A 16,283-nucleotide genomic window follows, 5' to 3' on the forward strand; every position below is an offset into this window, starting at 1 on the left:
TCTAATATTGTTATTCTCCCCAATTCAACTATAATAAGATCTAATATTTTAATGTCTTTTTGACATATTACACATATGCCCGAAAATGTTTCTTTACCTATGCTCCAGATAACATTCTCATTCCAAAGTTTTTCTGTTTGTGTTCTTTCTTCTTTTGTAATAATCTTCATCTAATATTATCTCTTCAGCCTCTATTATAGCACACCATTGTAATATACAAAGTCTTCTCTTAATTGTTTTCAAACTGTTTACATTTAAAGCTAATATTTGTAACTTTTAGCAAACAGTTATAGTAAAGTTCATATACGTTACCTTTTGTATTTTCTCTAGATGACATATTTTTAAATTTTCTTTTCCTTTCCCTACCTCTTTTCCCTATATAATTATTTTTACGTTTTACTCTATGCCATTTAGACTCTTCTTCACTGGTCTCATCTGTTTCTTTGTCTTTTTCTTTTCCTTTACCTTGTTTTTTACCTTTGTGGGTAACCTCTACATTACTTTCCTTTCATTGTACGTGTTTTTTGTATAACCATTTCTTCTATGTCTTCCTCCTGTAAAGTTATATTTTCATTTTCTTGTATATCTGTTTCACATTCTAGCTGTGAATGTCCTGTATTACCACATTTCTTGCATTTTACATCACATTTTTTGCACTATGCCCTGTATTACCACACAAGTAACATTTTTTTCTTATCACATTCATTAATTATGTGATCAGCTTTACCACAAAATTAACATTTATTTATAAGAATATGTGATCTCTAAAAACACGTTTGTGTTATCCTAAACATGAACATTATACTGTAAACAATGGACATACTGAAGCATGCGGGCATCATCAGGCCTGTAAATATATAGACAATAGTGTTTTTTATCATCACTCTGATCAGGGCAAGACATATAGATTTAATATGCATGCCACATGTGACACTCTTCATGTTGTTTATTTGGCCCACTGTATAGTTTGTCAAAGATTCTATATTGGTAAAATAGAGCATTAAAGGACAGGATCAGAGAACACTATTACCATATAGGTAAAAATGATACAGTGAGTGCTTTATCTAAGCATGTTGTTGATACTGATACTACACATTATTTTAACTTTATGGTTATTAGATGTGTGTACAAAAGCAGTAGGAAGGGTGACATTAGAAATCAGACTGAACAATTGGAAGCAAAATGGATAGTGAGAATGAGGGGAGATTTTGGACATGGCCTGAATGATAGAGTTCCATTAAAACCCAAACTCAAGCCTAGAGCCTTGAATAGAAAATGATGTAGTATGGTGATAAATATGGATTAACTACTATTATAGTATTTGTCCTTTATGACCAAATATATATATATATATATATATATATATATATATATATATATATATATATATATATATATTTTTTTTTATATTATATATATTCTTTGTTTTTATATTAAGGTGCAATCTATTTTAATACATGAATGTTTTATGAAGTACTGTTTTATTAAATATTTTTATGTTCTAAGTGGTTGTGTATGAATTAACAGTGTTTACACTTTTAAACTAAACTGTGTATTTATCATGTGACCTTGAATGAGTGTATTTAAAGGTGTGGTTATGAAGTGGTAAATTACATCTGATGAAGTAGTGAATCTACAAAACCACTTATGTCCTGCTTTTTTATGTGAATTAAAGACGGATTTATTTTCAAGTTCTGTTGTTGTCACTGGGTCCACTTGTTTTTGCTTGTTTTATACATACTTGTGGAAGGACCAAGGTGCTTACTCTGACTGGTGATTGTTTTGTTCTACTTTCTGCTTAAATCAAAGCTTATTATTAGTCATGATGTGTTCGAGTCTGATTTGAGGATTGAAATTTCGTTTAACAACAGGTGCCCTACTAAAGCAAGTATCTGTTTGATAAATCAGGGTCACATTGGAATACCCATTTTTTATAGTTAATATCATGTGCCTAAGCTAAGATGTTTAGCATTTTGCTTCCATTATTTACTTGAGATTCAAGCTACAATTTCAAAATCTACACTAAAGGTACTATTTATGACCATACTAGTTTATACATACTGAACATCCAGCTGTTAAACTTAAGTGACTGTACCCGGACATACTACCCAAATTTTTTTGTCTCATTTAATGAAAGTTCTGTGTTTCTCTATCCTCAAACTCCATATATAATTTTCATTGAGTTTCCAGTTAATTTGGATGCCTGAAAAAAATCTGAGTCAAGTTTTTTCTAGTGGCCATACTTCTCAAATGCCACCCAATTATTTTGAGACTCCTAGTGTGGGTGGATGGTTGGATGAGTAAAGTGGTTATCAATACAACAAGAAGTGCTGTTTCACTTCATTTAAAACCAATAACCAAATCAGCACACAACAACTGTGCATGGTATAATAAACAGGATCAATGTGCTGTAAAGAGCTTTCATCATCAATGTAATGTATAGCACTTTCATCTGACAAAAGCTCTAAATATATCGATCCGATTTATTCCATCTCACTCAGTTATGTGTTTGGTTTGTTAAATTGGATATCTGTTACTGAATCCTGACCAGGTGTCAGTGGGCATGCATCACTGATGAAAAACTTTAGCAGACTTCCCTAAAATTTCAATCAATTTTTCCATACTGAATCAGGTTGTAGCAGCTATAATTTCAGTACACATTAGATGTAGCTTCACAGAACATTTAACCAATAGCAATTTTTTATCACAGTCTTCTTGTTGCCATAACAGCCTCCTTTGTCAGAGAAAATCCATGTATTGACACAATGTTTTTATATTTCAAACACAGCATATTACTCAAATTAAAAGAAACCAATATTGATGGCAATTTAGCCGTCAGTTAAGAGGTAGTATTACTTGTATTTATTTTTTGAAAAGAGGAACTACAACTTTGGCATAGTATTATTTTACAGATAACCTTGGAAATACATACATGGTATTTCTGTCAAAATTCTCCATCAATGTAACATATTCACTGTTTACATTAATAATAGTCACCACAGCTACGTGTTTTATACTTTTTCCAAGGTTTATTTACAAGGACAACACAAAACAGAGAGTAACAAAAGAGGAACACAATTGTTCAATGTTCAAAATCATTTCGGTATTGAGTGAATACAGTAGATTTCATTCAAGTATAGTCATTAAGCAAACAGTACTCATAAGAAAGAGTGCTTATCTCTTTGGCACCTTTTATCATACAGTGTTTTTTTTTTTTCACAGAGCAACAGCTTCTAGTCTCTTCCAGTTTTCCAGCAATCATTTTAGATTGTTTTCAGTACACAGCTTTCTGGAGATTCCTCTTTGGTAACCTCTCAAGACCTAAAGGTAAGGAATCTACTCTCCTCAAGATATTTCAGTGGCTAGTATATATCTGAAAGACACCTGCTCCCTATTACTTTGAGTGTCTGCTCAATATTTCTCAATAACTGTGCAGTTCCAGTCCATGACAAACCTTCTGTTAAAGGCAACCCTTCCAGCTACTTCCCAGGGTCACCAGTCACTAATTCTACTAACGCTTTCCAAGGATCAGCAGTCACTATGCTACGGTATATATGTGAACATAATCTAGTGGAATTGAATCTATCACACAAGTCATACATTTCTTTTTTATTATGGTCAGTTGACACCAAAAACATTTGAATATTATGGTTTCACATGTCAGCTTCTACAGTGTAAGATAAAGGCATCAGAACCCATGATAATTGTATATACAACTAAAGAATTCATACAACTCATTGCACAAATCAAAACTCACTTCTTAATTACAAGCACTCTTAAAATGCCACATGTATAAATGCAAATAACATAAATGACAGCTGGTTAGTTAAGTATCATGCTAAACATATACAAACAACACTTTGTGTTTAATATTAAATATGTGATTAAACAATACAAATTAATTAATAATACTAATTAAACAGCATCATTTAATGAATATCTGGCAAACATAAACAAATATGTTTTATGCAAAACATGGTATACAAATGAATTCAATAAAATGCCATAAACTACCAAGATACTGCCTGAACATGTATCCAATTAAAAATAATAGAAATGTTTTCTCACCAGGTGGATAAAAAACTCCCAAATTAATTATTCACAAACATTGTTTCTTGCTCAAGACATTATGCAATTCAGGCAGATATGGGCTATGCAAAAACACCTTATCTAAACTGCTAAATGTGAAAACTGCATTCTAATGTAACAAACTATGCTTGATTCCCAGCGCAGGAAGTGTTGCTGATGTAAAACATATTACAATTGCATATGGCTATATATACATCTCATCCACTTTTGCAGGTTATAAGATCTCTTATTTTATAAGTTCTTGAAATGTTAATGAAGTATAATACTGATCTGCAAATATATTTTCAAAAAAATGGGTTAGACAGGGAAATACCCTTGTGCTCTTGACCCCAGTAAAGGTTGAGTAGCACAAGCTGAAAGCTCAAATCACTGAAAACTCATTTGACAGAATCCTATTTCACCCAAAACAGTAGTGGCAGTGTATATGCCCTTTTAACCACTATAGTGCACTTCTGGAGTTAGTGTATATATATATATATATATATATATATATATATATATATATATATATATATATATATATATATAGTTAGGAGGTGGGGCACAGCCCCCCACATTGGGGATGTGTGGAGGGCCTAGCCCCCCCAACTAGCTTGGTTTTATACTGTCCAGTTTCTGTTAAGAAGGTAAGTAAGTAGTTTTTAAACAAGCTGGGTGGGTGCTGTGCCTCTTACACACACCCTAACTATATATACTAACTCCAGGATTGCACTACAGTGGGAAAGGGTATATACACTGCCACTACTATTTTCGGTGAAATGGAATTCGGTCAAATCAGTTTTAAATGATTTGAGCTTTCTGTGATTTAGTCTCTGTGAAATGAAATTCGGTGAAATGAGTTTTCGGCATAGTGAAGTAGATCCATATATACACACATTAAATGTACATATACACACACTATGCATACATTATACGTATATACTGTACTTATGGTGCTTGTGGCCTCAGACATGGCTGACAAGGATCCAAGAAAGATCAATTCACTTATCTGGTAAACAAAGAAAATTAAATAAACAGCATGGATATACCCAGTGTGTTAATTCTGTGTCCTGTTAGACAATGAGACCCTGATCATGTAGTGTTATATCATTATACCAAATAAATATTTTATAGGCAGCCTTCTGTTCAACATGTCCAGTCTGTTCATTCCATCTTTCATTTTATTCATAAATCAGTGCTAAGTACAGTCATGACTAACTTGTGCTTTTTAATGAATGAACCGACTGGACCATGCTTATAGTGGTAACATTGTTGCAGATGAAAAGATGTATTTGAAAACTACCCGCTATGCTAAGGAGCAGTTATTAGTAGTTTGCAGTGCAACCTCATTTATAAAAGAGCTACTTGTAGCATGGTTTTATTGTTTTTTCAGAACTTACCTTTTCTGCACTTGTGTATTACTGTGAGATCCTCACCACAGATTAATAAGATATGTCTTATCAATAGCTGAATTATTGGGTTTAACTGTAATAATATGGGTTTCATTCATGTAAATATAAATCATGAAAATCCTCATAGTGTATCCATGTGCATATTTTTAGTAGTGTTTTTTGAAACCAGTTCTGTAAGCATTTTTTTTTATTAACAAAGCCATGCATGCATGTGGGACTGTGGTCTTGTTAAACATTATTTCTATAAAAAAATTATTTTTTCTTGTTGCTTCTAAGCATTTATTAGTTTGTAATGTTGCCATTAATACAACTAAATTCAAGAAGTTATTAGTTATAGTAGAACCTTTTCATGTATTAGTAATTATACATTGCTGCTAAATCTAGCTTTAGTTTTAGTTTGCTACCCATTCTGAACAGTTACTGTAAATGTAATATCCATCAAAGAATGTTGCCTATTTCCCAACATATTTAACTCTTTGGAAAGCCATTACGCAAATAAGTCAATGTTAGTTATTCAATAAATCCTACATGGTCATTTTTCACTGTGTGAGCATAGTGGTGCAAGGCACACATGGCCATGAATACTTTTAGATTCAGTAAACTCTGTTTAGCAGCGTGCACTCACATGCAAACAATGTAAACACCATAGCATTCTAATTACAGCATAAGTAGCTGAATTGTATGCTAATCAACCAAACTAACATGGTGGAGCAATTCAAAAAGCTCTAAAGCAACCATGTAGACTCTGTTCTGGTGTTTCCCATGTATTTGAAAACTTTTTGAATACAGTCACAGAAAGGAGTCTACACAGACAGAAGAACAAGTAAAAGTTGTTAGATTTGTACAGAACTGACATTAACATGTGACAGTAGACACATAATGCCAGTTCTATACAGGGTGAATTTAATAAAAGGAGTGTAACAATAGCAACATATCCTTTTTAATTTCCATGATATAAATGCAGCTTCACTTCCCCAACCCCAAATGAAGACTACACTTGTAACTGATGCAGACAGCTAAAAGTGTAAATCCCGTGAAATAGACTATTTATAGTTGCATGTAAACATATGCAGTATGTAGCTGATGATATACAGGCATAATGTCTCAAGAACAGTACTCCTCTGACCAGATATATGATAAAGTAATACCTTCCATTGTGTGTTCAACATTCAGCTCCCCTTCATTTTCCCTGGCTACATGGTTACCAACCATGTAGATTCAAGGCTGTCAGCACGGTGAAGATGCAAATGAGGTCTGACCTCATTAGAATTGCTGAATCCCAATAAATTGGAAGCGTGTAGGGATGTTCACATTGTGTAGGCACTCCCTCAGTGTTTGTTTTCAATGGACAGCAACAGTGAATGATGACATTGGGGGGAGGTGTCATGTCAGACTTACAGGGGTGTACATGTAGGTCTGTGAAGGGTGAAAATGCACCTAAGCAGTTTACAATTCACAAGTTCTGTTTCATTAATTTCATTAAGATGCAACCTCCTCTTCATTTGTTGGTAAAATGTGTTGTCTCTGACTGCTTTAAGTATTTTTTTATTATTTTGGTCATTGCTTGCACAAAATGGTGCTTAGCACAATCATAGCTAATGGAGGAATGCATGGCAGGTTTCCCTGTGCCTGTCATTCAACTATTACTGTGGCAGCACGTGTATGTGTAGGGCTGGAATACAGATGATCCTGGGTTCTAGTATAGGGTGTGCAACCTTTCCTTCACTTTTTTCCTCCATGCTTACGCAATATCATGGGAGCAGAGGAAAGTAATAACAGTTTTGACTGTGTTTACCTTATTTACGAGGAGGGACATGAAGGGGCATGGAGGTGCATGGAGATGCACATAGTGTGCTAATGAGCAAGCAGCAAGTGTGTTTAATAGATGTCATTTATAGCATAGGCAGGTGACTTGCATGTTAATGGACCAATCCAACATGGTGGAGCTATTCAACAAGCTATAAAGTATCCATGTAGACTCCATACTGATTTTTCCTGCATACTTCGATACTATTGGAGTAGAGACATAGGAAATGTACAGGGACACAGTGCTAGAGGTTGCTGCTGCTTTGATGCATCTCTAAGTGCTACAGGCTGAAGCCAATGGTGCTACTGCTGCTGGTGCCAATAGGCCTAGGCTGAGAAGGAGAAGGATTTTTAGGCTCAGGTAACATTTCAGATGCTACATGATCTGGAGATTGTAGAGCACTACTGGGTTGATAAGGACACACTACAGGAACTCTGTGACCTCTGCTGCCCTCAACACAGAGCCAGAGCCAACCAAGGGGAACTCATCCCAGTGGAAACTAAGATATGTGTATCCCTTTGAATCTCAGTTACAGGTACCTTTCAAAGACCAACAGTGGACATGACCTCCACCAATTCCTGAATGCTATGCTCATACATACCAGTGACCACATACATTTTCCCCATAGTTCTGAGGAGAGGGCCAGAAATATGCAGCAGTTTTACCAGGTAGCACACTACCCTAAAGTACTGGGTGCCATAGATTGCACTCATGTACACATTAAGGCACCACCTGGTGAGCAGGGTAGAATCTACATTAACCACAAGGGATATCACTCCATCAAATGCCAAGTCATGTGCAATGCCCAGGGAATTATCTTGAATGTATGTGTTGGCAACCATGGCAGTTATTATGACTCCCATATCTGACACACATCACAGCCCTACCTGATGTTTGCTAGGGGGGACATCCCACAGGGCCATTTACTAAGGGGATGCTGTCTATACCTGGAACCATGGCTGATGACACCCATCAGAAGTGCACACACAGCCACAGAAAAATGCCATAATGAGACACATGCTCAAATCAGAAACATCATAGAGCATGTGTATGGGCTGCTGAAGTCATGCTTCCAGTGCCCAGATACAGCTGTCTGAGCCCTGCAGTATAAACCATGCGCATGTACACAAATCTTCACAGTATGTGCTATGCCACATAGTCTGATCCTGCAGAAACAGCTGCAGCAGGAGCAGCAAGGGGAAGGGACACACATCCTCCCACCAAAGCCTAGGTCACCACAACCACAGACAGAGGAGGACTCAGAGGAGGAACTACCAGATGTTGTGGTTGGAGGCAGATGTAGTCATGCTCAGTATGCCCTTGGTTTCATTCTAAGAAACAATGCATACCACATTCACTGACCACCTAGGTGCCTAATACCTTTCTCCTACTCACACACACACACACATATATATATATATATATATATATATATATATATATATATATATATATATATATATATATATATATATATATATATATATATATATATATATATATATATATATATATATATATATATAGTACAATTGATGCCAGGAAACTCATATAACTGTTATCTCCCCATGTATTGGCTGTGTACTGCTTAAAATCAGACAGAGTCAGCCCTGAACTAAAACTGTGTCACCTGCTGCATTTGCAAGGTGAGTCCTAAACCTGGAGTGTATTCCTTAATAATATTATGGCATGTCCTTGTATTTCTTAACTTGGTACAGTAAACAAGTAAATAGTGGTGGATTTGTACAGAACGTACCTTAACATGTGAAAGCAGAGACTTATTGCATATAGATGTGAGCATTAGTAAGTTGTAGGCCTTAAGCATCAGAGACTCACACAGTCATACCTCTCAAAAGTACTGATGATCAATGCACTCATGATGATCACTCAGTTTAACACCATACCTTTGTACTGGTAAATCATTAAAGAGAGAACTTAGAAAGTAATGATAGACATTGCAGTTTCTGATTTCACAAGCCTTCGAAAGATCAAACAACAGACAGGATGCAGAACAAGGAAAGTAACACGACCATTGTATCCTTATTTACTCCATAGCAGTAACTCACCTTTGTTCCTCCCTAAAAGAACAGGCTACGCTTGTTTGTGTCATAACAGTAGCTGAACTTTGTTCCTCCCAAAAGAGCAGTGTACCCTTGTTCATGCCATAACAGTAACTCATATATGCTCTCCTCAGAAGAGCAGTGTGTCCTTGTATATGCCATAACAGTAGCTCAGTTATGGTCCCCCCCAAAAGAACAGTATATGCTTGTTTGTGCCATCCAACCTGGCCTTCAGTTGCTGGCAACAGCATACCAACTACTCCCAGTAAATATCCTCACACATTTTACGGCCATTGATATGGAATGGCTTAGACACTGCATGTCCTACACTACTGGCCAGATAAGTGATGAATTACCAAGAAACACAGAAATGTAAGACAGAGCTGTTTATTTGCAAGCATAATCATAATAGGTTGTGTGATAACTCAGTGTACTACGCCCAAATTTAATAAAGATAATTAAATGTACAAATAACATCTGATGGTTTGATAGCAGTGTACATTGTGTTGCGGTTGATTGCGTGAAGAATAACTGCAGTTCTTTGCTACAAAGCAATCTGTGTAGCAAAGAGGCATAAGGCATCCATCCTGTTTTCTGAAGCTGCATTGGTGTGAGAGTTCAAATCCTGAACTATGTAGAAATGTCTAATGTGTGCTGTCATTTTCTACTGTATATGTCATGCATTGCTTTTCCTCTTTCACCTATCGCTCCTCTTTTTGTCTTATTTTTCTTGTTTTTAATTCCACTTTTTGTGAGATGTGCCACTTAGTGTAAATAGTGGAATTGGAGAACAAATAAATTATCTGGTTTGTGCAAAGTGCGGCACTCCAGAAACAGGGAAAACCAGACCACCTAGCAAGCAGACAGCCAAAAATAGAAACTGGATGCATTCAATTAATGTTCTTGGCCATTGCAAAAACCTGGCCTGGAGTACAGATAGTACTGGGTTCTAGTACAAAGTGTGCAACCTTTGTTTTACTGCTGTGACACAGCAGCAATGACATGCAGCATAGCCAACTGCTTCCTCAACCTTTTTGTGGCAAAAGGTGTAAGCATAGGACTGTCATACACATGGTCCTGGGTTTGAATACAATATATTACATACACTTTACTGATTTAGTAATCTATGTATTATCACATTTATGATGAAATGTATGACTGCAGATATACTGTGTGCTATAGTCCTGTAAATGTATTCCTGCTATCTGGACCGGCATGGCCCTCACATTTACCAACTAAACATACACAACTGCCTGTACATGCAATAACCCTGAACTTGCATTAGTTGCTACTGTTCCACTCTGCTTACCATCACACAAAAGCTGTGCTGATAACCAACAGGTATATGTTTGATACTCAATACTAATGGTCAAATGTTAGCAATGGAGCTCATGTTTGTGCACTGCTTACCCATATGCAAATATGTATACCACACATGTGCATGCAATTTGCTAAATGTTGCACAAACCTGCTTTTTCTGTTGGTTGGCTAGAGTTAAGATTGTATCTGTAAAGAATTTGTTAAATTGAGTAGCAGTGCTACCTGAGTTATTTGCTAAGGCGGGGGACGGAATGCCATTTTTGCTTAGTAGTAATAATTTGTTAATGGTTGCCCAAAAATGTTGAGGGTGATGTTGGTGCTTGATTTGAAGTCTGGAGTAGCAATTAATCTTGTCAAGTTTTCCTAACTTCTTAGCTTTGTTCCTAAGCTCCTGATATTTTTGTTTTGCAGCTGGGGACTTGGCAATATGCCAGGGATCCCATGCTTTGTCTCTGGCTTTGAGGAAGAGTTTGGTTTCTTTTGTAAGCCATGGTGTAGGATTAGCTCTGATTCTTATGGGTCTGGGAGGGGCATGAAGATTCAGTAAACCTAAAAATGTGGCATTAAAGAAGGTAGCTGCCTCATTTAATTCCAGGAATTTTGGGGATGCCCAGTTGCAATGTTTTAGTTCTACATTGAAGTTGATTGGGTTAAAGTTCTTTTTGTTTCTAATGGATTGGTAGACAGTGAATTTCAAGTTGTGATTACATTGTTGCAGTAGAAAGGTTAGCAGATGGCCACTTAGACCATCTGGTAGGCATCCTGCAAGAGAGGGGTGGCATGGTTTATTAGTGAGGATCCAGTCTAGGATTGATTCCCTATTTGCTGCCTTGTCAATTCTTGTTGGATACTTTGGGTAAAGCAATGGAGGTTAATATGATTTGTTGGGGTAGGAGAGTTATAGAATAGCCAATCAATATTAAAATCACCCAAATGATAGTTTCATTTTGGACAGATAAACAGGACCAATGGAGTAGGTTTTCTAGAGTGGGTATGTTGTTGTCTGGAGGTATATAGCATCCAATTATGTTTATTAGTTTTTGGAGTTTAGCTTCAGTTGAGTGAACATTATTTTTGCATTGTCCATGAATGTATTTTAAGTTTAATGTTTGTACTGTGAGGTGATTCCTAAAACGTATGAAGTAAAAATCTAAAAACTCACATATAGTGAGTTTTTAGCTAGCTAATACATGGTACAGGACCTTTCTGATTGCTGCTTTACCAGCCTTGGTGTGAGTCTGTTCTGGATGAAGAATGAGACACTTTCATCTTTTCCCCTCCTGCACAATAGCTGGGTGTACTGCAGCTCAAAATGTGTTAATTTGTACTTGGTATAGGTTATTTCAGCCTCAGACCTGGATTTCTAAGCTTGTATAAAGCTCTATAGTGGACACCCGACTAGAAAGTGAGCCAAATGGTGGCAGTTTAAGTAGCACAACTCAGACAAAATAAAAAGAAAATAAAAATTATTTTATTTTCATCTTGCAAAATTACAGACATTTTGAATTTGAAAGTACAAACTGGTGGCAAATGCAAAATAGTAATTATAATAATAATAACATAAAATATTAGTATCACAGAACTGTGGCACATATTTTACTGTAAAGAATAATATCAAAACAATGTTACTGTTCCACTATTGTTAAAGCTAAAACAAATAGAATACTAGTGCACACATTTAGTCTGAACACTGATAGAAAGAAATTAATAAGCACTGGCAAAAGTTAGACATGCTTCTTCCAGGTAGGGGTTGCCACAGTGGATCACCTGTCTGCTCATAACTGGCAGGGGAGTTTTACAGTGTTGAGTTGCCAACCTGATGCCCAACCTTCCACAGAAGGCACACACACACATGCCTAGAGCCAATTTAGAGTGTCCAATCCACCTACAGCATGTCTTTGGGGTGTGGGAGGAAACTGGAGCACCTGGAGGAAACCCATGCGACCAGAAGGCACCCCAGGCGAGGATCGATCCAGAGAACCTCTTGCTGCGAGGTGGCAATGCTAACCGCTGCATCACTGCGGCTTCCCTAAAAGCTAGATATGCTACAAAGGTTAAAAATGCATCACTACACAATAGTAACTATATGCTGACAGAACAGATACACATATATAACTTAATTCAGTACTTTTGTCTATATATCTATATTTATATGTTTGTCTATCTATCTATATATATATATATATATATATATATATATATATATATATATGTGGATATATAAATAAGTTAAGGTTCCTGGACATTCAGCAGGTTTATTTATTTATTTTAGCAGTGTGGTGATCATAAATGACCGTGTACAGATATAGTCTGGATGAAATATTTCATAAATATGAAAACAAAGTACTGTGTGTAGTGACAAGCTCTATCCCCGTCAGACTAGCAATGCCAAGTTCAGTACAATATGCATTACATTTGTGTATAAGAAAGTCAATATTCATCCATTATAGGCTTTTTGCTGAGGCATTAGGGGAATGTATTTTATAATCTGTTTGACTGCCTTGTTCATTGCCTATTGATTGTGTCTGTTTCCATTTTTAAGAAGTAAACATACTAGTTTACTGGTCTTTTTCCATACTTGATTTACTAGATTTACCATGTCTTAACAGCAATGTTTCCAGTGCTCTGCTGTACTGTTGCTTGTTAATTTAAAGTATTTTGCAATCCAACAGCAATTCATTTTAATTTTGTAATAAGTATTTTGTCATAGTATGGTGTTGCATGCTCTTTGCGTTGCTTCTTCTTTTCTGTAAACCGCTTTTGGCTTAAGCTCTATAATGAAGCTGAACTTGTGGTTGAGAAAAAGGAATTACATTTCTTTACCAATGCAAAAAAAAATTGTTCATATTACAAGCTTTACTTCAGACAGAGGTACAGTTAGGAAAGGTTTACAGGGTAAAATACTCATGTTTAATTAGATTAAAATGAATTCTGTATTTAATATTGGAATTGTGTCTCTCAATTGCACTGAAATGTTGGTCTTTATAGTTGCTTACTTTAAAGTAAGTAACATGATTCTTGCAAGATACAGTCTTAGTTATCAAGTATTTATTATAGCATCAACATGTCCAATGTTTGTATAAAGTTTTTATACAAGCCACAGTGTGGACGTTATGTATGATTTCTATATGCAAAGTGCAACTACTGTCTTATTATAGATACCTTGTTATCAAGATATGGCTGGAATGTTTCTAAGCACCCAAATTATTAACAAAATAAATAAAAATAAGCTTATTTAAATTGACCAAAAACAGGCCACTTCAGATTTTACTCCAAAAGAGGTTTAAATAATTTGACCATTTTTACATATGGTCACTTTGCAAAATAAGGAAATATAGATGAACTCAACATATTCTGATTGAAAAAGCATCAGAAATCTTGTTTTCTTTTCACCTAAGCCTGTAAAAATTATGAAGGTTTATGACATTTACTGATGATATACTATCCTGAAATGCAATTAATTATTTGTCCTTAATAAGAATAAGAATAAGAATAAGAATAAGAATAATTCTATTTTTGAAACCACTGGGTTATTGAGAAGTTTAGTCTACAGAAGATGTAGATTCTTTTTTTTTTTCAAATATAATTTTTATTGCATTTTCCTCTTTTTTTAATACAAATGAAAAAGTAATAAAACAGAAATATATAAGGGCAAGATACATGGAATATCAGTTTGCAATAAACATAATAACATACACAGGACATATACCATCCGTGTTCATTTAACAATATGCATAATTTACTAACATTTTAAATGTTCATGTTAAATTGTAAGACAAAATTTACTCAGAGATATTTTAATCTTAATAGAATCTGTCATTGAAACAATTTCTTTAGAATATTATAGCCTACCTAGCTTTAGTTGTATCTTGTAATAACTATGTTCACTATGTACAAATGATGTCACCTCTGATGTTCAGTATGTCTGCACTTCCTAGACCTTTCCCAATTAAAATGAGTAAAAGTTGTGCTAATATTTATTTCCTTTTATGTTTCCTTATTTGTTTAGAGTAGCAGTGATGTTATACTCCCTTGTCTATAGACCGGTTTACCTTAAGATTTCTATAATTGTTTTCCAATATTTCTGGAAACAGGACAGTTTCTTTTTTTTTTGTCTTCTTGTGATTAGTTTGCTGGCTAATATGTATTTCATGGCCATTCCTTTAAATTTGTCCCATGTAATTTTAGTTCTAGCAAGCCTATTTTGAGCTACGTATGATTTCATTATACATGTAAAATTGCAATTTCCGATGACAGGGTAGATTTAGTGTATCTCTTTTTTTATAACTTGGTTCTTAACAAGCACCAAAATTTCTAAACATTTTTACAGCTCCAGAAAATATGAAGGGTATCAGCTGCGCTGTTTGGACATGTGGGGCAAAAAGACGAGATAGAAGGATTGATTTTACTTAGAAAGAGCGGTGTGTGTTAGGCATTATTGTTAATCATAATTTGTGTATAAATTAGTTTTTTGAGAGGGGTTCATTTCAAGGTGAGTTCAATTGCAGCAGATTTTTGGTCAACAGTAATGTTGTTATTTTTTCTTCCCAATATTTTGAGTATAGGAGTGAATCTTGGTATTTAATCCTTGTTATTAATCTATAGGTATTTGATATCATTTTGAATCTTGAAAGCAACAGGTTAAAAATTTGTTGGTATAGCTGCATATCTTGGTAGCCTATTTTAGAAGATGTGGATTCTATGAAGAAATAGTCCTTCTAATTGCTCTTTGGGAACATCTACCCCATTGTCTTCTCTGAGTTAAACTATTTAATATATCATCAAAAAATTTATTGTACAGCGTCTTCCAACATATTTTATGGAAATATTTTTTCAATCTGTAAAGCAGCACATTACTTCTATTACTTATAACCTTATAATGAAGATTTTTTTTCTTGTAGAATCCAGATGAAAACAATTATCACTTGTGGAATCAATTAATGCCAATGTTCTTCCTTCTGGATATTCTGCATTATGAGTGAGTATTCCAGTCTTTTAGTTACATCAATCTTTTTTTTTTATTGTTTTTTAATTTCCACTGACTCTGAAATTATTTTGATTAAAGCTGATAGTATCGGAATGTGATATTCTTTTAGGTTTTTAAATATTAACAATTTGTTCATTTTAGTTCTGTAGTCATCACTCTGTTTTCTCCTTTACTATAATTCCATTCCCTACTTTGTTTTTTTTTGTGAACTCATATAATTTCCTGACATTAGTGATGATATAGACTGCAGCTCATTTTGTTAAGTATCCATGAGTTCAGATGCCATCTGGAGTGCAACTTAAGTCTTTAATCAACAATGACATTACATTATTTAGATAACTATTTCCAATTTTACCTAATAAACAGCAAATATAGATACTTAGCTGTAGAACCTTAACAAATAGCAATAATATTAATTAAAGTGCACTGACTATAAAATATTTGGAAAGAGAGCTAAGGAAATACAGCTGTTAACAGCATGCCACCATTTTGAAAAGTCCCTCATATAAACAGACTTGATATTAATTTTTTTGTAAGTGATATATAGTGGATAAACCAATTAAAGACTCCACAGGAGGCAATCAATGTTCATCAAATGTAATTTAAGAATAAAGTGGCTTACACTGTCA

General features: G+C 34.9%; 1 protein-coding gene across 1 annotated transcript in view; it reads left to right on the plus strand.

The window, feature by feature from the left end:
• Positions 1-3,242: 3,242 nt before the first annotated feature.
• LOC122797262 (C-X-C chemokine receptor type 6-like) overlaps positions 3,243-16,283 on the plus strand; it is a 184,188-nt gene continuing 171,147 nt past the window's right edge. The window contains exon 1 of the mRNA XM_044066105.1: positions 3,243-3,327. The gene's annotated coding sequence lies outside the window, so the exon portion shown is untranslated. The remainder of the gene's footprint in view (positions 3,328-16,283) is intronic.

This window comes from Protopterus annectens, chromosome 3.part0 (genome assembly GCF_019279795.1).
Source record: "Protopterus annectens isolate FY-2018-M chromosome 3.part0, PAN1.0, whole genome shotgun sequence".
Taxonomy (NCBI): Eukaryota; Metazoa; Chordata; order Ceratodontiformes; family Protopteridae; genus Protopterus; species Protopterus annectens.